A 23376-nucleotide genomic window follows, 5' to 3' on the forward strand; every position below is an offset into this window, starting at 1 on the left:
AGTCTTCCGGGAAATCTTCCTGAGACTCCTTCAGAAATTCCTCCTGCGATTCCTTCAGGGCTTTCGCAATAGATTCTTCCAAAATAACTCTTCCGGTTCTTGCAGGAACTTCTCTAGGTATCCCAAGGATTTTATCTTTGGATACCCCCAGGTATTCCTGATAGGGATTCTCTAGAAATTCCTGTATAGTGTCCTCCAGCAATTCCTCCTAGGATTTCTGCTAAGATTTCTACAATGATACATCCCAGAATCCCTCAAATAATACCTCCTGATATTTTTTCTGTGATTTCTTCAGAAGCTCTCCGGTGATTCGAACAGGAATATTTATCCAAGATATTTTATTCAAGGATTTTTTCAGAAATTTCTCATGGGATTCCTCCAGGAACTCCTCTTGGTCTTCCTGCAAGAATTTCAGCTGGATTTCTCAAGCTATTCCTGCTGTAATTCTTTCAGCAATTCCTCCTAGGACTCCTCCAAAAATTCTTACTGTAATACCTCCCGGAATTCTTCTAAGGATTCTTCTAAAAATTTCTCCAGGGATTTATTGAAAAACTTGCTGGGATTATTCAAGGCAATCTTCCTATGAGCCTTGCCTTCGGTGTATCCTTCTGGAGATCCTAAAGGATTTCATTCCAGGGATATCTCCAAATATTTATCATTTTTTCAGCAATGCCTCCTGTTTGAGAGCACCACAACCCCACGAACTTCAACCCTGTTACCCTCGCAAGCAATCGAAGCGCAGCTCAAGTAAACCCAGCATTCATCACACTTCCAATGGTCAACGGTGGTGATACGATCGGCTACCTACCGGCTCGGAGAACCGCAAACCAGCTACCTGCTCTCAGCCATACGAAACTGTAGGTCAAGCGCCATCGGTGGTCATCGTCATCATCATCACCATCATCGGAGGCTCCTGTGCAACGGGAGTGATAAGGAGGTAACATAAGCCTGATAAGAGCGGTGAGAGTTCTCTTGCCAGCGATAACATCGCATCTCATCTCCGGAGGGCAGACTGGCTGAACGAGCCGGACCGAACTTCAGTGCAGATCAACCAGACAACCGGACAGCATGGGCGGTAGACCCACGGTCATTTTTAATTCGTTAGTTTTTAAGTTGTGTTAGTGTGTAATGTTAAGTCCAAATTAAAGTAGTGTCTAAGTCAAATAAACCGGTTTTTGCATAGTACCGAATGTTTTAAAATAAATGTAGTTTTTTAAAACCAACTGCCGCGAGTTGTAGTGCAAATGATAAAACCTACCAATTCGAAGAAACCACCCAATTGAAGACACTATGGTGCACGGACTTTCTGTGTGATTGGAGAAAATTTCATCATCCGATGTTGGGGGCTGGAATCAACCCAACTATCCACTGCTGAGCTAAACCCAAGGTAATTGGCCCGTCCCCCTTCACCTCCTATGTCTCCTCCTGAAGTTTTAAATATGATACCTGCAGAAATTCCTCTAGGGATTTCTCCTGCCATTCTTGCTAGAATTCTTCTAGGCAGTTTTTTTAGGATACTTCCAGAAATGTCGTTGATTCTTCCAGGGATTTTTCTAAAGACTCATTCAGGAATTCCTCTAGAGTAGATACAATCCCAAAAGTAATTGCCGTTGTACCACCATGACAGAATTTTTAAAGAACCGTTAAAGTTTTTTTTTTTCAAATAAATTCTCGAAGGAAATCTTCGAGAAAATTGCCGAATCAATTTCCAAAGGAATAACCGAAGAGGTTCCCAAATTAATAAACGCAGTTTTCAATTTCCAAAGGAATTGCTGATGAAATTCACAAATAAATTTTCAGCGCAAGTAACACCGGAATTGCTGAAGGTTATTCCAATCGGAATTGCTGCGGGAATTCCTTACATAATTACTGAAGAAACCTAGAAGAAATTGTCTAAAGAATTTTCATTAAAATTATAGAAGCGATTTATAAACGAATTTCTGAAGGAGTTATCGAAGGAATTGACGAAGGAATACCGAATAGTATACACGCTACGAAAAAAATCTAAATTACTCGTGACGTAAATTTATTGCACAGAACGTAAACAATTTAATGACGTAAATTTTTAGGAATCTATGACAAAAGGTCGAAAAACATAAGGTCGAAGGACAAAAGGTCGAAGGACAAAAGGTCGAATGGACAAAAGGTCGAATGGACAAAAGGTCGAATGGACAAAAGGTCGAATGGACAAAAGGTCGAATGGACAAAAGGTCGAATGGACAAAAGGTCGAATGGACAAAAGGTCGAATGGGACAAAAGGTCGAATGGGACAGAAGGTCGAATGGACATAAGGTCGAATGGACAAAAGGTCGAATAGAACAAAAGATATAATTGACAGTAGACAATTTCGAAGACATGATAAAGTGGTCAGTAAAACGACAATTAGCTTATTGCAGCTATTTACTACCGCATTGCAATTCGAAATAGATGCCTAGAATGATAGAAAGTAGAAGCCAATGAGCCATTTTACGAGACGTTTCGGATCAGCTGATCGCTTATTTCATGAATAAAAATTTGACAGGAGGTTGCACCCAAGCCCGTGAGTGTTAATATCAATAGATCTATAGAAGGATATAAAGTAATGTTATTCATGAAAGTGAAATCCGCCGAAAATGCTTTGAAGCTCTTTGGAATGCCTCCAAAATCCCCCTTAAAACCCCAGAAACCCCATGTAACGCACCTCAGACCTTCCGAAACCCCTGAAAACGCTAAGTAACGCTTCCGTAACGTTTGTGAAATCCGCCGAAAATTCTCTGAAGCTCTTTGGAATGCCTCCAAAGTCCCCCTTAAACCCCCGGAAACCCCATGTAACGCACCTCAGACCCTCCGAAACCCCAGAAAACGGCATGTAACGCCTTCGTAACGTTTCTGAAATCCGCCGAAAAATGCTCTGAAGCTCTTTGGAATGCCTCCAAAATCCCCCTAATACCCCCAGAAACCCCATGTAACGCACCTCAGACCCTCCAATACCCCAGAAAACGGCATGTAACGCCTTCGTAACGTTTCTGGAAGCCGCCGAAAATGCTCTGTAGCTCTTTGGAATGCCTCCAAAATCCCCCTAATATCCCCAGAAACCCCATGTAACGCACCTCAGACCTTCCGAAACCCCTGAAAGCGCTGTGTAACGCTTCCGTAACGTTTGTGAAATCCGCCGAAAATTCTCTGAAGCTCTTTGGAATGCCTCCAAAATCCCCCTTAAACCCCCGGAAACCCCATGTAACGCACCTCAGACCCTCCGAAACCCCAGAAAACGGCATGTAACGCCTTCGTAACGTTTCTGAAATCCGCCGAAAAATGCTCCGAAGCTCTTTGGAATGCCTCCAAAATCCCCCTAATACCCCCAGAAACCCCATGTAACGCACCTCAGACCCTCCAATACTCCAGAAAACGGCATGTAACGCCTTCGTAACGTTTCTGGAAGCCGCCGAAAATGCTCTGTAGCTCTTTGGAATGCCTCCAAAATCCCCCTAATCTCCCCAGAAACCCCATGTAACGCACCTCAGACCTTCCGAAACCCCTGAAAGCGCTATGTAACGCTTCCGTAACGTTTGTGAAATCCGCCGAAAATTCTCTGAAGCTCTTTGGAATGCCTCCAAAATCCCCCTTAAACCCCCGGAAACCCCATGTAACGCACCTCAGACCCTCCGAAACCCCAGAAAACGGCATGTAACGCCTGCGTAACGTTTCTGAAATCCGCCGAAAAATGCTCCGAAGCTCTTTGGAATGCCTCCAAAATCCCCCTAATACCCCCAGAAACCCCATGTAACGCACCTCAGACCCTCCAATACCCCAGAAAACGGCATGTAACGCCTTCGTAACGTTTCTGGAAGCCGCCGAAAATGCTCTGTAACTCTTTGGAATGCCTCCAAAATCCTATAATGAAAATAATGTACTATACTATGTTTCTGGAAGCCGCCGAAAATGCTCTGTAACTCTTTGGAATGCCTCCAAAATCCTATAATGAAAATAATGTACTATACGGTTCACGGGCTGGGAGGTATGGCTTTCAATCTTTGGAGGAATAACTTATGAAAGCTAAAGAATCCGTTTTTGAGTTATTCTTGCAAAGACTGAACGCCATACCTCCCAACATAATCATCAGCAGTCGAAATTCGAAGAAATTATTTATACTTATACAGTGTAATTCGTCGGAACTACCTATAAATCCAAGAAGGGATGAATCATCCCGGATGATCACTAATCACAAGTAGTAATTTTTTCTGCAGTAGAGATAGAAAGAACAGCTATTGAATTAAAGAAGGCAAAATTTCTGATTAAATTATAAGTACCTAAATAGTCGATAAATTATTCAGTAATAAAACTTAAAAGAACAGCCTATAAATTTAAGAAGGAAAAATTACTGAACAAAACATCAAACTAAATTGCCATTAAATACTACACCAACACAACTTGAAAGAATAGCCTATAAACAAAAGAAGGAAAAATTTCCTATAGAAATGTCAGTGGCTGAAATACATATGATTACTATAAAAGCACCATAATGTTTCTCTCAATGAGCAAGAACATGAACTATTCGACCTTTTGTCCCATTCGACCTTTTGTCCCTTCGACCTTTTGTCCATTCGACCTTTTGTCCATTCAACCTTTTGTCCATTCGACCTTTTGTCCATTCGACCTTTTGTCCATTCGACCTTTTGTCCATTCGACCTTTTGTCCATTCGACCTTTTGTCCATTCGACCTTTTGTCCTTCGACCTTTTGTCCTTCGACCATTTGTCCTTCGACCTTTTGTCCTAAAGCCAATTTTTAGGTCTTCTGACTTAATAATACGTCATTCTTGTAAAATTGAGTTCAATGTGACGTAAACAATTTGTGAATCGTACATCATTACGTTTCATATGACTAAATATTCAGTTAAATGTGACAGAAAATTACGTCACTTGGGCGTTTAAATTTATTTCATAGGTGTTGCTTGAATATGTGCATCTAGAGTGACGGAAATTTACATGAGTTTTTCTAAGTGTGTAGATAATAAAAGTCCAAAAAAACGACGAAAATCCCAAAAAAAAGTAGAACGAGTTGTCGAAGACATTTTCAAAAAAATGTGAGGAAGCTCCCAAAGTCATTGTGGAATGAATTACAAAATAAAAGAATTGCCTGAAGAGTAATTGGAGAATTTTAAAAAGCAAATATAAATAGAATTGTTGGCATTAACAAAACAATGCTGAAAGACTGCTAAAAATTGGCGAAGCAACTCCCGAGAAAACATTTCAAAGGCAAATGAAGTAAAAAATCCAAATGGAATTGCCGAAAAAATTTTCAAAGTAATTTTCGATGAAAATTTTCAAAGGATGCGTGAAAGGTGTTCAGTATCAAATTCCAAAAGTTTTACCAAAAAAATTCTTAAAGAAATTGCCGAAGGAGATCCAATGATATTACCGAAGATATTTGCCAAATCCAAAGCAATTGCTGATGGGAGATTTGCAAAAGAAGACTTAATTGGAATAAATTGCAAAACAATTTCCAAATCAATTACCAGGAATATTCCCTGAGGTATTACCGAAAGAATGTTTTGCCGAAAACACAAAAGTCTTGTATTATACGTACAAACCAGACACGATTATTCGAAATGCACGAAGCTGAAATTTTGACTGATTACTACAATGGTTTTACGCCAGTCAAGTTTTGAGCTTTATACACAATTCCTTTCAACAGATATATTATCAATTCATTCGAAATTGTAATTTGGTGCGAGCACCAGAATCCCGGAGAGGAAAATCGAAGTTCGCTCGCACCTAATTCCGGGTTTTAGTCCTGAATATGCAATTTTAAGTATTTATAACTGTTCCAATTGTTCTTGAAAACTATTTTAACAAAGAGGATGTCACAATGAATACAAGTTACACGCAAATTTGTGGATATTTTATGGTTTCAGAGATTTATACTTGCTCTGAAAATGTATTCTAACGGACCTCATTATTTTCAATCCACTAAACAAAGTCTCGATGATTGTTAAGTTCAAACTGAAAATACAAATTCCATGTATTATACGCAATCAAGTTATCAAGTTTTCAAACCCCTCACATCGCGGGGAAAGTGTTAAATTATTACAACGATTTGGGTTAAAAAAGTGTTGTTTAAAATATAGCGCGTTCAAATTTGCGGGCTATTTTTTTTTTTTTCAGCTACGCAGTATATCATTATTTCATGAAAGAAATTGAGGATGGTTCGGTATTTCCTTTTACGAAAAAGAAGCAAAACAACCTGGAAGTCACTGAAACTGGCACCCCCAAGGCACCCCCTAGGAAAAAATCCTAGATACGCCAATGATGATATGATTTTTGAATGATGTATATTGTTTCGACTCGCTTTCCAAATGTACACCCTCTCGTGTGTGATGGTCTCGTTCTTCCAAAGAATATCCAATACCCTCTACCTTCCGTTGACTGCTCTTTTATATGATTGTGTAATTGACTGATATGTTGCTTGCCTTCGATCCCGCGGTATGTCGGCTACGAATGATGATGTCTTCTCTGGTCACTAGCTCTCAAGGTATATGTAATGTCACTTTTGCGCGGTAATACCTATTTCTTATTTTCCCTAATTAGTGATCCCTTTTGTATTGTATAAAAATGTATTTCTTATTTTCCCCTGATTATTTATCCCCTTATTGGTTAATGTGGTCCCTTGTGACCCTTATTGACTCTTTATGTGTCTATTTATCTCTTAAATTTTTAATCATTATAGTTGGGATATTAACCGTTATTGATTGTTGTTTCACTATTTTGAAATGCGTTGAAATTAATGTTTGAGTTTAAAATCTGTACAAAATGTACATTTGTAAAGGAATTTTGATTCAAATTTTGAGTAGTATTCACGATTTCCAAAAATGAAATTCCAATGGAATGTAACATTTCTCGTCCAAAATAGAAATGTATCTTTTCCGTTAGAACTATACTTACACTTTTTCGGTTTTATCGGGTTTATCTGGATGGATACTCCCCCTTTTCCACAGCTTTTTCATGGGTGGTGTAGGATATCCATTGTCTAAGCCTGTAAGACAATTTCTTGCTTTCACCATTTTCCTTCTTCCAGCGTCCAGATTTTAGACATCTTTCGCTGCTGTAGCTTTTCAATGCTCCGATATGATTTGACCCTGTAACGATACTTAGATCTTGTGTTTAATACATTTTTTTTTTCCAATAGTGACCATAGAGTACAAATTCGCACTCTTTTTTCAAAAAGTATATAATTATATTATTATTATTTATCTTTATAATGGAGATTTTTAGCCCTCGGCTGGTTCATCTCGTTATATAAGTATATTTTTTTCATACTATTTTTAATTGAGCTTTTTCGAAAATGGTAATATTACGATGAATCGAACTCCAAATAATGTATTTACATTATTATAATGATGTACGTATTTTTTTTCATAGACAGTGTATTATGTTTGAATTGCCCCATTGATTTTCTTATTTTGGTTATTGCCGGTATCCCCTTTTCGCACCGGTCTTACATGCCATTTTGTATTTCTTTTTGAATTTTGCTGCCGATTTCCCCCAACTTCCCGTATCGGTCTTACTAGCTTGAATTTCATTACTGAACTTCATAAATAACTGATAAGTATTGTTATTGAACATTATTAATGTTTATCTCCTTTTCTTTATATCCAAAAACTGATTCATTTGTTGATTTCGTCGTGTGTGTATTGTCAGTGAGTTATACATTCTTTCGCATACATACAAATACATTCCGGGGTCGCGATCCCCTTGTCCAATCATACTCTCTTCAGCACTAGTGTTGGCAAGACTCAAAAGATTGTTATAAAAATAATATAATAATTTGTATTTACTTTTATTTATTCATTCAATTTTTTTTTTTTTTAATATTTTGCGTGGTTCTACATGAAATTTCTATGTATTCATTGAGTGTGAGTGATATTTCTTCATAAGTTAGTTTTTCATTAGTTTACCAACACTAATCCGCACTCAAACATTTTATTGTCATTGTTTTGTAGTGTGTTGTGTCTGTTGTTTTGAATATGCATATGAATTTGTATATGGGCCCATGTTTCATTGTTTTCTCAGATATTCAATAATTTGTTTTAAAAATTATTCATCACATAATCTTTTAAGTCATATCGTTAACTTTCAATGTATAATGTATTTGTTTATAACAAAAATATGAAGGATCATTATGTCATAGATAATGAACTTCCGTAGTTCACATTTTTCCACGTATGTCCAGCATTTAAATATTAGAATTTCATTGATTGTACAGATTTTATTTTCAATTTATCTCTTGCGTTGGCTTTATCCCCTCAAGTCTGTTTATCCCACATTTTGTAATTGGATCTTCCCAAAGAAATTATAGTTCCCAAAAAATATAGTATGCTTCCCATTTGTATATTACTATTCCCATTACCGTTGCTCGGTCTTATTTTGAAAGTCTCTGCTTGATTATAATTGAGATTTGTGAAAAAAAAAAATATAAGTTTTATATTTCATTGCTTTTGCGCAATCTTTTTAATGTTTTTATTAATTTAAAACATACATTTAAATTCTTTAAATTACTTATTAATCAAAAATTATATGTACACCAGTATATGCACATTTACTGCAATATAATTAAACTAGTATATAAAAACCGTTGAATATTCTCAAATTCTTTGTTATTATGGAAACTCTCATTTTATTATCTAGATATTTAGCTTAAATATTTGGGTAGGTCACTTAAACACTACTATAGTATCATATTGTAGTATATTTAATTGTTAATTAAATAATAGCTTATCGAAGTATTGATTTAAATATTTAAAATATTATATTTTTTTTTTTTTTTTATTCTAGCATAGATTACTTTTTTCTTAAAAGTAATCTGTTACTTACAGTGTTAATTCTTAATATACACTATTATTATTTTACCACGCTAAATTAAATTAATTGCAATTATTGTATATTAACTTAAAAATAGCATCAATCATAATCTAAAGAATATTATATAATGTACATAGGATTAAAAAATAATTTGATTAATGGTCTTCATGGAGAACATATTGAATTGATTGAAAAAAAATGTGAAACCATATAGCTTGACCAACTTCTGTCAAAATAAAAGATAATTATGTATATATATGTTCACGTTTATATTTCTTTAATCAGTTAGATATATTTTAAAACTTACATATTTACATACAGTTGTATCTGTTCATTAATCATTATACTTTCGAAGTCTGTTATTATGAACTTTTTCTAGTCTTTTTCCGTTTTTAACGATAGTTGTTTGTTCGCTAGGAAAGCTGACCACTTCATAAGGTCCTCTCCATAATGATTGCAATTTTTGGCCGGTACCTGTAGGGTTGGCTTTCACAAGAACCATGTCACCCCACATTGGTTGCCATTCCTTTGATTGTTTGTCATAAATCTCCTTGCGTTTTTGTTTCGATACGAGCAAATTATCACGTGCTTTATCGTGAAAGTACTTTAGAGTAGATTTTAGTTCGTCAGCGTAATCAGAATAGGTCAATTCCATATCTCTCATTCTGTAGATTGAGTTTGGAATTCTTGCGGCTCTGCCATACAACAATTCGAATGGCGTAAAGCCGGTAGACGAATTGAGTGTAGTGTTATATTGGAATGTAAAATGCGGAAGAAGTTGATCCCATGTTTGAGGATCTCCGCCAATGAATTGCCGTAAATATATTTTTAACTCTCTGTTAGATCTTTCTACAAGGTTTGCTTGTGGATGATAGGCAGTAGTTGTAATCTTTTTAATTTTCAAAATTTTACAAACGTTTTTCATTAATTGGCTAACAAAGTTTGTGCCATTATCAGTTACAAGTTCTTTTGGTGCTCCAAACTTGCAAATAAAACTATTCACAAATGTTTTGGCAACTGTTTGACTTTCCTGGTTTTCCATTGCAGCTACTGTTAGATATCTAGTTAAATCATCTTGTATGACTAATCCATATTTATTGCCGCTATTTGATTCGGGTAATACAACGATGTCCATAAATATCTTTTCAAAAGGTTCTGTGGACGTGGTCGTGATCTTCATTGGAATTTTATTTGCAGCACTAATTTTGTTCTTTTGGCACGAGTCACACTGTTTGACATAGTTTTCTATATCTCTGCGCATATTCTCCCATTTGAAAAGTGGATTTATGCGCTTTAGCATGCGTTTGCTTCCGACATGTCCACCTAGTGGGCTGTCATGAAATTCTTGTAGGACAGTTTCTCTTTCCTCTGGTGCTACCCACATTCGATCCTTCTCGGGAGCATACAATGTGAAAAGTTTATTGAACTTTTCTGCAATAAATCTCAAAACATCCATATATGGGGGTGTTTGAAGATTTCTGAATGATATAATTTGTACATTTTCCGCATCTTTCGCGTATTGAGGACAATTGGTAAATGCATCTACGAGTCCTTCGTATAAAACTTTAGTATCACTTTTAGATCTTTTGTTTCCATTTAAAATGATTCCCCATAACTTTTTATTTGGGATTGAAAATACATTCCCTATCAAGTAATCTTTAAAACCATGTGGTAAGTCAACGAATTCACTTAATTCTTTATGTGCTGACCTGCTATTCAAAATCAAAAATGTTGCATCTATACTTTCCTCTGATATTATATTCCTTGAAAATGTAAGTCTTTTAATATCCAATTGATCGCTTAAAGCGTTCTTGAATTCATCGCTTGAAACAGTTTTGCATGGCCCCTTGTGTTCATCCATAGCAAAATCAATATTATCTAGTCCATCCATTTGTGGATTCCAGTTAGAGTTTTGCCTGGGTTTTGAATGTTTATCCATTACGTCTTTGGAAGAGTTAAATCGTTCAACATTTGTTCTTTTAGCATTTACTCTCTCCCTTTGCTTTTCATCGTGCTGTTGTCGTTTTTGTTGTCTGGTTACGACAGCAACAACATTAGAATTTTCCTCGGGTTCGTTTTCTGTATGAAGCCTGGATAAGAAATCAGCTACTACATTATCCTTCCCTTGTTTGTATCGAATATCGCATTCTAAACCTTGTAATTTCAACCTTAATCTTGTCAAGGTTGGTGAAGTTTCCTTGAGATGCCATAAAGAGATTAATGGCCTATGATCGGTGTATACAATGAACTTTTGATTGTAAATGTAATGCCTAAAATAATTTACTGCCCATACGATTGCTAGTAATTCCTTTTCAATCGTATGATATTTCCGTTCAGCTCCAATTAGTCCCCTGCTTGCATAAGCAATTGGTTTGTCGATTGATTTTTCATTTGAGAGAACTGCTCCTATAGCATATTCGCTCGCATCAGTCGTAAGAACAAATGTATCTTTGTAATTTGGTCTCACTAATAAAGAGTCAGATGTTAAAAAACATTTCAATTTTTCAAATGCATGTTTACATTCTTCTGTCCAATTAAATTTTACGTTTTTCCTCAACAAATCGTTAAGAGGTTTTCGAATCTCCGCAATCTTTGGAATAAATTTACCGTAAAAATTTACGGTTCCTAAAAATGATCGAACTTGTTTAATTGTTTTTGGTACAGGCATATTTTTAATAGCTTTAATGTTGTCCGTTAATGGACGAATTCCATGTTTATCTACTGTATGTCCCAAAAACTTCAAATCAGTTTTCAAAATTTGGCATTTAGCAGGTTCAACTTTTAAGTTATGCCAACGAAGAGCCTCCAATACCTTTTTCAGATTTTCGTTGTGTTCTTCAATTGTACGGCCAAAGACAATGATATCGTCCAAATATACGATAGCTTTTACATCTTTAATTTCGTACAATACTGTATTCATCAACTTCTGAAATGTTGATGGACTATTTCTGAGCCCCATAGGCATTCTTGTGAATTCAAAATGTCCTTTTGGGGTTGAAAATGCTGTTTTAGCAGCATCTTTCGGGTTAATAGGGACTTGGTAGAACCCGGATTTCAAGTCGATTGTAGAAAAATATTGGCTGTCTCCCAAACTGTCTAAAATATCATTGATGAGAGGGATTCGGTAAACGAAGGGTTTAGTGACTAGATTCAAAGCTCTAAAGTCAACTACAATTCTATACTTTTTATTTCCTTCGGAATCTAAATCTTTCTTTGGTATACACAAAATGGTGCGTTCCAAGGACTTTTGCTGGGCTTTATAATCCCTTGCCTGTGCATTTCCTCAATTTCCGCATTAATTTGTTTCTTTGTGGACTCCGGAAATCTGTACTGTCGTTTGTTAATTGGTACATTAGTTGTAGTTTCAATTTCATGTACTGCGGCATTTGTACTCGTCAGTTGATCTCCTTTCAGATAAAAGACATCGCTATAATGTGTCATAATTTCTTCCATTGCGTTAAAATTAGCTTTGTTTAAATGAGTTAAATTAATCGTTTCCACTAATTTTGTGAGACGGTTTTTACCTTCCATTTGTGGTTGACTTCTGTTATCTAATAAGCTGAGGTCTTGGTCTGAATCCAAATCTTCGAGGAAAACTTTATCAATATCCGTCGTTGTTTCTACGAGATATTTGTTAACATTATGATCTGAAGATTGTCCTTCTGCTTTCGCTTCCCAATTTGCGGAGTCGTCATTGAAATTTTTATCAGTAAAATTTGTTCTCTGATCATGTATTATATTAATGTTGTTTGCATTATCTCTTTTGTCTTCGACGTTGCATTTGTTATGTGGAAAATGTTTCGTATTTCCCATTGTGGTATCTTTAAAAATATTTGTTGCATTTCTTATGCTTTGTTGAGATTTATTCTGGAATGAAACACTATTTTCTGTAACCATCCTTGTGCGGTTATTATAATTGTTTTCATGCACCCTGTGTGCTAAATCTAATTTCCCATGTTGTTGGCTTACAGCATTGCTGTAGTTAACTGATTCGGTTTGACATTCTTTTTCTGACTTAATTAAACGTTTATCGATATTATATGTATTCATAGTGTATGTATTCATAGTGTGTATTCATAGTGTGTATTCATAGTGTGTATTCATAGTATGTATTCATAGTGCACATTTAATATGGTTGGACCGTTTGCATGCTGAGACCAAAGCCAAACATAGAAAACCAGCTGGTCAGGATTACCCGGTGAGTTCGTTCCTTATTACTTTTTTTATTTTGAACATGACATATATGGGGATTTCGGAGGGGTAGCCTAAGGAAGTTAAATGAACTGGTTTCCGGGCAAATGTTCGTGGGGTGGCCAGACTTTGTCACGAGATAACAATTATCATGTTGTTTTCCGAAGGTCTCCAGTGAATTTAGCTTACCCTGCTACAACAAACCATCAGGTAGATCATTCCGTTCCGGTATGACTCTGCAGCCATAGGTAATCCTTGCGCTGATGGTGGGTACACAATCATCATCATCATCATCATCATTATATGTATTCATAGTATGAGGGGAGTTTTCATTCATATTTAATAATTTTGTACATTCATCAGTTTTTCTTAAAGCAATATATTTGAACCGTGGTCCAACATACAATGTGTTTTGCTTCAGAAAATCAGCTCCAATAATGCCTGGAACACATAAGTTCTTAATAATATAAAACTTAATATTATAATGAGAGTTTCCTATTTTAAGTTTAACTAACGTTGATCCAATCGATCGTGTTTGGGAATTAGCAAATCCCCGAAGTATCTCCTTATCATTATAGTTGATGTGTTCTACTCCGATTCTAACAGCAGTATCCCACCTTAATAAGTTGAAGCATGACCCAGAATCAAGTAAATATTTTATCACTGTTTTCGGCTTTGCAACAGATGCAATATTTAGTAAAAATAAATTGTTGCCTGAATGTTCGATGTACAATCTTTCATGGGCCGGCATACAATTTTTAATTCCATTTACAATGCTTACTGGTAGTTCTTGAAAACTATTCTTCTCAAAATTTGCATTCCGAAATAAATTCTGTTTTCCATTGATGTTATAAGTTTGGTTGCGCTCTCTGTAATAATTTGTGCGGGGTGTTCGCACAACATGTACGAACCCCCTGGAATCACGTTTTTTGAGAATGTTATCTTATTATGCGGACTTTGAACATAGCCATTAGAATACCTGTTATTTCGCAAACGGAGGTTTTGTACTGGTAGAAATTTATTTTGGTTGTCATTGATTTTGTTATTTTTCTCCGTTTCTAACAACTCTAAAGTTGTTACTCTTGCAAAGATTTCATCGATTTCATTTCCATCATCGATCTCTTTTTTAAGCCAAGTTAGTAATTCTGGAAGTGTTTTTTCTCTTTGCGATTTTCCAGCATGAGCTAAACTTCGATCGCGTAATCCTCCCAAGAAATGTTTGCGTAACGAATTCGTCGCATATCTTCCCTGGTTAGCTACCCACTTGTGTAAATCTTCTACTCTGATGCTGTAATCATCGAACGATTCATTTTCCTTTTGTAGTAAGGTTTCAATTTCCTTCATAAGAGTGGCGGCACTCTTTTCGAATTTAAACTCATCCTCTAGATTGCGTTTTACTTCGGGCCAAGTATTTGCGTCAATTTTTGAAAGCAACTTTAGCGCTTTGCCTGTTAATTTCAAATAAACCACATTCAGAAGCGGAGTATGATCTTCTCCTTCCAACTGTTCTGCAAACAACTCAATTTGTCTAATAAAAACATCCAATTCATCTGGATTCCCATCAAATTGTGGAATACATTGAAGGGCTGTTATCTGCGAAAACGCTGCCATTTTTTTATTTTCAAATTATCAGTACCGTAAAAAAAATGTATTCTTGAATAGACAATGATTTTTGATGGCTGAATTCACTGAGTTTTTCACTCAGTACTTCAAAGACTCACCTTCATATGTAGAATTTTGTAAAAACCCATGTTTTGATATTTAATAAATCTGATATGTTCCACACTGCTTCTTCCATCATGTTCATACTCCTAAGATTTCAATCTGTGACTAATATTTTAGATTCGATGTGTTTTTCAGGGCACTATCACCCCAAAATGAAAATGTGATTCTCGCTCATATGCAAAATTGTTGGTCACCCAAACATTTAAAATTATCGGATCCTCCAGTTGCAATTGATAATTGATACCCCATTACTTGTTTTTTAAAAAAAAATTGAACTGAGAAAAATTCGGTTTCATGGAAAAATAATGAGGAAATTCGCTGAAAAACTATCAAAGTTACCCGTTTTACGGTACAACAAAAAATCAGATGAAATAACTGTTGGTCAGAAACTATTGACTATAAAAAAACATATTCAGCTATACATTTTGTATTGTGTAGAATTGCCATTATTCGCACATTTTGAAACCCTGCTTTAATTTTATTGCCTTCTCTCCACCGTTCCGATAACTTTCAATCGCGAGCGAGCGGCGTCCAAACTGCCCTTTCAGCAAAATGATGTGTGCTGTGCTTTCTGTCCGGCAGTACCATCTAGTGTTAGTAGTGTGTGAATGATATGCGACGTGGTGGAGTAGCCACCCACGTAAAGAGAAGTATCATTCTATACATAAAATTTATTTGAATTATAATTGATTGTTTGTTTTAGGTTGATGCTTTTAATGTAGGAGTTTAACCACTTGCAGTCCTGCATAGAGGAATAAAATAAGGTAAGCAATGTTGTTTTTTCTTTATTTGAGAACATACATTGTTACATTGAGAACTTTACATTGTACATTGCCAAATTGAATGGAACCAAGTGTTATTTTGATTTTTTTTTTTTGAAACAAAGTTTTTGTGTGAGAAGATGAAGGCCCTGTTTTAGTGACTTTTCATGATGATCTTTTGTGAAAAATTGTACTTTTTTTTTTAACATGGAGTTATGTATTTTTTTTTTTTATAACAAATCAATTTAATATACTCTTTTTAAACGTATATTAGAAATACAGGATTATAACAAATTGCCAAGGGTCTTTTCGTAATAGAATTTTACTTGATTGCTTTTAAGCATAGAGAGTCTTCGTGCCTGCCACACATTGTTATTCAAATGTAAAATGGTCATTAGCGACGAAAATGTTCAGTAAAATAACTGTGGAAATGCTCATTGAGAGGCTGGCTCTGTTCCAACTTGGATGTTACGATACGGAGAAGGTGAAGGAGAATCGTAATATTTGCATATCAATGGGTATTCATGTGTACTAGAATTTGCTATAAAATAATGCCCCTGAATGTTGATTATTAGGTAGACCGTTCCATCACTCACCACACTTCACTAATTTTCACCACATAATTGATATAAAAATGGTTTTCATTTTAAATCATGCTTACTGCATAATTTATTAAAATCCCATGTCAAAAGAAGAGAGAGAAAAAGGTTTGTACTTACAGTATTGCAGCTGTTGTAATATTTTCCATTTTGCCGGTTGCCACGTTTTCTTCCACTCAACTGAAAGATTCGCACCGTTTCTTTATTCTGGTACCTAATAGTTTTTTAGTAGTTGGGCCTCTTTTTTTTTCACTTTTTCACTTAACAAGTTTCACCATATCAGTTAATGGCGTACTTGCACTATTTTCTTCGCGCTTCGCCTAATATTTTTCTGCGCAACACTTACACGATTTCTTCTGTAGTAACCAGCTGGGTCTTAGATACTTCAATAGGTTTTTATTCTTTTTCACTTTCCAATCACAAACGGCGTGCCTGCACTTGTTTAGCGCTTTACCGCTGTCACCACATGCACGCGTTGACCGTGCGGTCACCGGGAATTTGTCATCCGACTAAAAAGACGACTAAAACCTTCCCTGTTAAAACTACAACTCATCATTTTATTCAAATTTTAAACCTTATATATAATTACAATTTTTTGGTTATTTTTTTTCTCCCCCCACTTAACTTAACTTAAGTTCTACTACCTTACATGGAGTTTCTCTTGTGGCACTCACTCTCTTAATTTTTAGTACAACATAATGGTACAACTTAGTTGAGAGAAAACCCAACTCTCTCACCTGACGTCCGGTTGGATACGTCTAATAGGATTTGTATGCCAGTTTGTGTGTACTCTCACATGCTCTATTCGTTACCCCGGTAGTTATATTTCCGCATGCCATAATTAAACTAGACCAAGAACAGACAGAATTTGTGGGTCAAATTTAGTATCGCAGGCGTAAGCGAGTATTAGACTACCGGGGTTTACAGTATTGTTATGCTTGCAACGCTTTAGCTTAAGATTTGGCCTGAATACTTTTGGCCTTTATTTAACTACCGGGGTTTACAGTATTATTGTTCTGAGCCTATGGTTGGTTCACCACGGCATTTTCGATGACCTGATGGATAATGAGCAGGAAAATCATCTCAGACCATATCTGAACCGGTAGTGTTTCGGAACCGGTTCTAGGCGTCCCGCTGGAAGTGGCCAAATATACAATTGAACCAAACCCATGCATGCGGCACATAAAACAACGGCATTTTCGATGACCTGATGGACAATGAGCAGGAAAACCATCTCAGACCATATCTGAACCGGTAGTGTTCCGGAACCAGTTTTAGTTGTCCCGCTGGAAGTGGCCAAATATACAATTGAACCAAACCCATACATGCGGCACATCAAACCACGGCATTTTCGATGACCTGATGGGTAATGAGCAGGAAAATCATCTCAGACCATATCTGAACCGGTAGTGTTCCGGAACCGGTTCTAGGCGTCCCGCTGGAAGTGGCCAAATATACAATTGAACCAAACCCATACATGCGGCACATCAAACCACGGCATTTTCGATGACCTGATGGATAATGAGCAGGAAAATCATCTCAGACCATATCTGAACCGGTAGTGTTTCGGAACCGGTTCTGGGCGTCCCGCTGGAAGTGGCCAAATATACAATTGAACCAAACCCATGCATGCGGCACATAAAACCACGGCATTTTCGATGACCTGATGGATAATCAGCAGGAAAATCATCTCAGACCATATCTGAATTGGTAGTGTTCCGGAACCGGTTCTAGTCGTCCCGCTGGAAGTAGCCAAATATACAAGTGGATCAAACCCATGCATGCGGCACATCAAACCACGGCATTTTCGATGACCTGATGGACAATGAGCAGGAAAACCATCTCAGACCATATCGGAACCAGTAGTGTTCCGGAAACCGTTCTGGGGCTCCCGCCGAAGTGGTTAAATCTGAAAGAGAAACAATCCCGTACATGCGTCACATCAAATAGCGGCTTTTTAGATTACCTAATGAACGACCAGCAAGTGTTTCGGAATCGTTTTTGAGTGGCCGGAAGAGGCCAAATGTAAAAGTAAATCAATTCCAGGCATGTGACACATCAAATCGTGACTTTTGCGATAACTTGATGAACAGTTAGCTAGAAAATAGCCTTACGTCACACTAAAGACAACTGGTAGATGTGGGGTATGAACAAAGCTGAGTAGCATTTCCCATGCGTGTATTTCCCCTAGCAAGCATCAGTGACAGCCAGCACCATGACGGGGTCGTCGTCAGTGTGATGCTACCTCATTGACGAGTGGACTGTTGGCGGAGTAAGTCGCCATCACCGTGAGGTTCCGTATTATGCCAAGTGATTCTACTGCAGTTTGCTAAGATGGCTGGGAACGGATTGTTCCAGTGGGTTGCCCAGTATTCACATTGGCGATCCTGCCAGGAGTGCATCATAATCAATAACAAGTTAATCATAAAATAGGTAGAATCACTTGGCATAAAAACAGTGAGAGAAAACAAATCGTTTTGGTGTGTGAAGTGTGTGGTGGTGCTGCAAACACAGTGAAGTGGGTGTTGCAGCGCGGAAAGTTTTTGTCATTCCAACCGCGTTCTGTTTTAGCCTTGGTTCTAGCACAAACACATGAACAAAGGTTGATTTTTGTTGTCGACTGGTAGCACGCTGTGGATAGGTGGTCGGTCGATGATTGCATGCATGTTTCTTCATGTTCTTGCTCGGCATGGATGGTCGCGCTTTCGTTGATTCCTCGGATCGTACATGCTCGTGTTGTCGCTCGGTTGAACGGTAAATGCAAACAGGTTGATGTGCATGATGGTAGAGGTGTTTGACTATTGTGAATGTTGCCGTAAAATACTCGCGGCGTTGGTTGGTTGGGTTGGTTTTTGCTCGGGTTTTTGGTTGGGCAAATTAATGGCGTGTCGAACCGCCGAAAATTTTTCTGCATAAGGAAAATGCAGGGACGTGTAATGAAAACCGTCCAAGGAAACGGCATTTTTGGATAACAGCCGAAAATTATTCTGCATAAAGAAAATGCAGGGACGTGTAGTGAAAACCGTCCAAGGTAAAGGCGTTGTTGGATAACCGCCGAAAATTTTTTCTGCATAAAGAAAATGCAGGGACGTGTAATGAAAACCGTCCAAGGAAACGGCATTTTTTGGATAACCGCCGAAAATTATTCTGCATAAAGAAAATGCAGGGACGTGTAGTGAAAACCGTCCAAGGTAAAGGCGTTGTTGGATAACCGCCGAAAATTATTCTGCATAAAGAAAATGCAGGGACGTGTAATGAAAACCGTCCAAGGAAACGGCATTTTTTGGATAACCGCCGAAAATTATTCTGCATAAAGAAAATGCAGGGACGTGTAGTGAAAACCGTCCAAGGTAAAGGCGTTGTTGGATAACCGCCGAAAATTATTCTGCATAAAGAAAATGCAGGGACGTGTAGTGAAAACCGTCCAAGATAAAGGCGTTGTTGGATAACCCGAGGGATAACCGCCGAAAATTTTTCTGCATAAGGAAAATACAGGGACGTGAAATGAAATCCGTCCAAGAAAATGGCGTTATTGAAAAACTGCCGAAAATTGTTTGCATCAGGAAAATGCAGCGATGTGTAAAGAAACCCGTCTAAGGAAATGGCGTTGCATGATAACTGCCGAAAGCTGTGCGTGAGGAAAATGCAGGGACGTGTAATGAAAACCGCCCATAAAAATTGCATATCGTAAAACAGTTTAAAATTTGAAGTACGCAATGAAAACATATCTACTGAAAATATGTTGTAGAACCTCTTTCGAACTCGTTTTTTTGAATCTATTTTCGTATAATGAAGGACATTTGTGTGTTATATATGGTCCATCTGTACCATCACATTGAAGCATTGAAAATGGAGTTGTATGATATACGGAATCTTTAGTCTGATAAATCTCAAATTCGTTAATCTCTTGTATTTTTTCTTTTTTGACAAATAATTCTTACAAAATATGTTCGTTTTCGTTGAATGCGTCGAATTTTCGCAATCGTGAATAACGATTGATTTGAGTGAGAAAAAACAGGGCCGGCTACATAACGAGACGTGCGCTTGAAGGAGAGAAGACGCATCACCCAACTGCGTGTGTTGTAGTTATTTTTATTGGAGCTCGGCAAAACCCCATAGATGATTGGTTAGCATTGCAAGTTATCAATCAAATGATATAGGTTCGATATTAACAAAAGTGCGTTTACTAAAGAAAAAAGTAAATGTGGCCCGAGGGGCGAATCACTAGCTCATTTTCGATTCAGTTGTTTTGGAAGTGATCTGCCCCTTGACGTGGCCATTCGTCTTAATTCTTGTATCTTGAAGTGTATTTTGTTGCATTGGTGCCATAAGGATGAAGAGAACGAAATTGAGGGTTTGAGCGTAAACATAACAAGCCTGCTAGTAAGAAAACTTTTTTTTTCGGAGAAGAGGGAGTATGTGGGGTATGAACAAAGCTGAGTAGCATTTCCCATGCGTGTATTTCCCCTAGCAAGCATCAGTGACAGCCAGCACCATGACGGGGTCGTCGTCAGTGTGATGCTACCTCATTGACGAGTGGACTGTTGGCGGAGTAAGTCGCCATCACCGTGAGGTTCCGTATTATGCCAAGTGATTCTACTGCAGTTTGCTAAGATGGCTGGGAACGGATTGTTCCAGTGGGTTGCCCAGTATTCACAGTAGAGTTCCGGAATTGGTTCCGAGAGTCCCGTCCAAATTGTCAAACCCTGCATGTGACACCTTCAATTTGCAGCGTTTTTGGTTAACCGATGAGCAGCATTATTGTCTTATGTTAGACCATATTTGGTTCAGCCGGTAGTTACCCGGAATCAGATCCGGGTAGTAAAATGTAAAATTTAACCAAACCCATGGATGCGGTACATCAAATCACGACCAGTCTTGTAAACATTCGATACTTTTTACTACCTTCATTTCGTTGCCGCAGTCGGGTGTCATTCGGCTTTGTTACATTCGTGCGCTATCGTTACCTCTTACCCACACACAACACGAGCAGTAGAACGAAGATCAATAAACATAAGAAAGGGTCAAATCAATGTCATCTGACACGATGACATGTGTTTAATTCTAGCTTTACTCATAGATTTTCAGCCAATTCCGATTATGAATGTTAATATTAGTTTATTATTGCATGTTGCATTGAATACGACACACAGATGGGCAACATAGCTATTATTATGGAAGAAGACAACCTTATCGACAACCTGATGGAAAAATAGGGTCAGACCACATTAGATTCCCGGTAGTGTTGCGGGTTCAGCTGTGGCTTCGAAAGTGGTTGTAAGTAAAAGTGAAGCAAACTCATTCATGCGATATATCAAATCGCGGTGATTAGGTAAAGGTGAATAAATAGCAATAAAATATTCTCAGACCATAATTGGGACAACCGGTAGTGTCATGGTCCATGACTCATGGAATCAGATCCGGCTATCCCACCGGAAATTACCAAATATAAAAATGAACCAAACCCATACATACGACACATCAGATCGCAGATTTTTTGATAATCGAATGAACGGTTAGCAAGAAAATAGCCTTAGATAACATTAGAGACTAGCTGTTGTGTAGCAGAACCAACGTTCATGTGAAAAATTAAATCATGGCTTTGTTTAATGGCCTGATAAACATTAGGTATGAACAACAGTGACGAATAGGTCTAAGTTCTCATATATGAGAACAAAATATAGACAAAACTAAAGCGATCTCATCAAATTGTACCATTTCAAATTCCTAAGGTGTAAATTTATAGCAGGATGGGTCAACGTTGAATGGAAAAATAAGAATTTGATCGCGTCAACAGAAGATGGTGGCTGTTTTAAGGAATTTTGAGCTCTAAAACTATGTAAAATAAGTGTATTTGGTATGGGAAATATATTCGGAGTCCTCCAGAGTATCCAAGACAGCGGTCCAAAGTCCAAGATAATGGCCCAGTATTCAAGTTAGTGCCTATTTTATAGGATTTTTTATTCTTGCATTATGGGCATATTTTGTATGAAAATATGTCCAGAATTCAAAATTTGTAATCGGAAAACCCAAGCTGTGTGCTGTTTTACAAGGTCTGCAATATGACTATAGTTTGAATGGGGAAGAATGCCGGTCTTCGTCCAAAACTGGTAACCAGAAAATCATAAACGACATGCCAAAACTCAATACGGCGACTATTTTATGCAAGTTTAGGTGCAGAGTCCAAAAATGAATACCAGAACATCCAAAATGGTGTCTCAATGTTCAAGTTAGTTTAGTTGGGGTAGATATCCGGAGTCATAAAATGATGACCGGAAAATCTAAAATGAAGTTTTAAAATTTTGCGGCTTCATGACACTTGTTTGGTTTGAGTTTTGGATCGTTGTCTTATATTTTCTGAATATTGGATGTTATGCTAATATAAAATGTATCCATATTGAGTAGATTTAGCAAGCAGTTTTCATTTTGTATTTATGTCAATGTCATCAACATGTCGCTCGAGTTTTGTTGAAAGGATATTGTTGACGCCGATAATAAATTTGACCGTCCTCGGGCCGATGCAAGAGTGTGTGCACAACGTAAATATTTCAAAATGTCCTTTTATTTTATGTAATTCACTATTTACAATATATATATACAAAATACTTTCTAATCTCTGCCTTTTACCGGTCAGTAGATGAGCCGATAAAGTGCGCGGCCCGCGCGCGGGGCGCTGTTCACATGCGCTCGGTGAACTCTTCGATTCGGCGTTCAACTATAGTACTGGCTGGATGTGGTGATGTTTCACTTTAATCTCAGCCAGTAGATACTGTGATAGAAACGGGGGGGGGGGGGGATTGTCTTTCAGTTGGAGGTTTTGCTGAGGTGTACGAAAACCACTACTCTGTCCCGTAGTAGTGTACTGGATACGGCAGGCACGGCAGATATAGATATAGTTCTCCATCGGAATCATATCTGTTGCGAAAGAGCGTGGAAGCGATAGAAAACTGACGATTATTGTTTTCATCGACCACGTATTATCAGCTGCTCAACAGCAGGCTGACCGCAGCAATCACTGCAGGACAGTATTATTTGCACGCAGTGGACGCACTTTTTGCACAAAGTAGCGGCACTAATCCACAGTGGTCAAAACACATTTTATGGAGCATAGTTCACGTTTGGCGTGAACAGATATTTTAAAGCACGAGAAAGGCACCATCACCGCTAGGTGGATTAATTAGGGTTTTTTCTACTGTTTTTGCCGGTTCATGTTTTGTATATCTAGCTACCTATCTGTTCAGTGGCTATCGTCGTAATAGAG

General features: G+C 37.5%; 1 long non-coding RNA gene across 1 annotated transcript in view; it reads left to right on the plus strand.

The window, feature by feature from the left end:
• The first annotated feature begins 13334 nt into the window (after positions 1-13334).
• LOC134287674 (uncharacterized) overlaps positions 13335-23376 on the plus strand; it is a 59977-nt gene continuing 49935 nt past the window's right edge. The window contains exon 1 of the long non-coding RNA XR_009997440.1: positions 13335-15519. This is a non-coding gene — a long non-coding RNA (uncharacterized LOC134287674). The remainder of the gene's footprint in view (positions 15520-23376) is intronic.

Source organism: Aedes albopictus, chromosome 2 (genome assembly GCF_035046485.1).
Source record: "Aedes albopictus strain Foshan chromosome 2, AalbF5, whole genome shotgun sequence".
NCBI lineage: Eukaryota > Metazoa > Arthropoda > Insecta > Diptera > Culicidae > Aedes > Aedes albopictus.